General features: G+C 55.0%; 1 long non-coding RNA gene across 1 annotated transcript; it reads left to right on the top strand.

Moving 5' to 3' along the window:
• The first annotated feature begins 715 nt into the window (after nucleotides 1–715).
• Nucleotides 716–1084, top strand: LOC128804462 (uncharacterized). The gene is made up of 3 exons (XR_008436083.1): nucleotides 716–788; nucleotides 869–896; nucleotides 997–1084. It is a non-coding gene; the product is annotated as an uncharacterized LOC128804462 (long non-coding RNA).
• The last annotated feature ends 270 nt before the right edge of the window (nucleotides 1085–1354 follow it).

Here is a 1354-nt window from a genome sequence, read left to right as displayed (position 1 = left end):
CGGTGCACGGTGTGTCACTTGTCTGTCGTGCCTTCTGTGTCTTTTGCCTTAGTCCTTTGAGGGGCTTATCGGAAGCCCGGGCGTCCATCTTTGCATCTTTCATCTCTGTGTTCCTCGGCCTCGTGCTGATTCCTTCTTGCCTTTGGCTCGGGAGCCCGGACAGGCATCAGAGTAGCATCCGGTCAGATGTCTTTTGAGGTCTTGTTCTGGGCTGTTCTCGACAGCTGTGATTTGTGACAATAGTGACGGCAAGGATGCGTTCTAGCAGATTAGGACTCGTAGCGATGCGGAGATCCGTAGAGCATTCTGACGCTAGGGTTCTCGGGCATCCTTCTCTGCCTTGCTTGGAATAGGTCATTCAGTTAGCATCTTGTTCCTGCAGGGTTCTCTGAGCCTTAGAGGCTCGCCATCAGTCTCAGCTAGGTCATCTCATTCTGCAGTCTCTGGCTCCCTGAGGGCATTCTTCTCGCTCAGAGCTTTCTCCCCCTGTTGTGTCCCCTTGTTTGTCTTGTTCTGTGTCACGGGTGTCTGGGTATTTGGCCTGGAGCTGCTCTGCCCTGCTGCATAGCCTGGTGTAGGTCTAGAATGGGGCGTGTCCTGGGGCCTGGAAATTTGTAATGTGGGGTGTATTTGGACTCTAGATGGGATCTGTAGATTGATGAAGGCTATCTGGAGCTGTTAAGTTACCCTGCAGTGCTCTGACTTTTGTGCTAACGTTCTTTCAGACGCAGCCAGATGGAATCCGTGGCAGAGGGCCCCGTCCCGGGTGAGGGGGGTCCCCCGAGAAGGTCAGTCACCGTTTGTCTTTGCAGGGGGAGTATAAATGGTGCCTCTGTATTACAGCTATTTTCTTTGTTGTTATTTTTAGGAACTAAAGCCAGATACTAGCGGTCAAGGTAAGTGGGTAAGGTGAGCGGTGGCAGGCAGCAGTTGTTCTTGCTCCGGTCTCAATTCCCGGTGCAGCTCTTAGGCTCCGTTCTTGTTTGCGTGCTCTAGGCGGTCCGCTCGTATTACGCCGAGACCCCCCTCAGCAACGGGGCCGCAGACCCCCGCTTCGTCACTCTCGTGGGAATTCGGGAAGCAGTGCACGGAACTGTGATGAAGGCTTGATCTTTGTCGTTTGAAGGTGTCACCCGGGGAGCCTTCAGGAGCGGCCGAGGAGTTGCTGTAGGTCGGGGAGCTAGGGAGGAGGAGCCGGGGTCCACTTGAGTTTCAGCAATGCCACGTCACCTCGTCTCCTCTTCACCCAGGCAGACCCTGCCGCGAGGGCATCGGCCTCCGGGCGCGGCCAGATGAGGCGGACGTTCTTAGGAGAATGGTGAGTAGCAGAATTGTTATTGGTTATTGGCCGCTG

The sequence above is a fragment of the Vidua macroura genome, chromosome 3 (genome assembly GCF_024509145.1).
Source record: "Vidua macroura isolate BioBank_ID:100142 chromosome 3, ASM2450914v1, whole genome shotgun sequence".
Taxonomy (NCBI): domain Eukaryota; kingdom Metazoa; phylum Chordata; class Aves; order Passeriformes; family Viduidae; genus Vidua; species Vidua macroura.
Note: the sequence above shows the minus strand (reverse complement) of the source record. Positions and strands in the feature narration are given on the sequence as shown.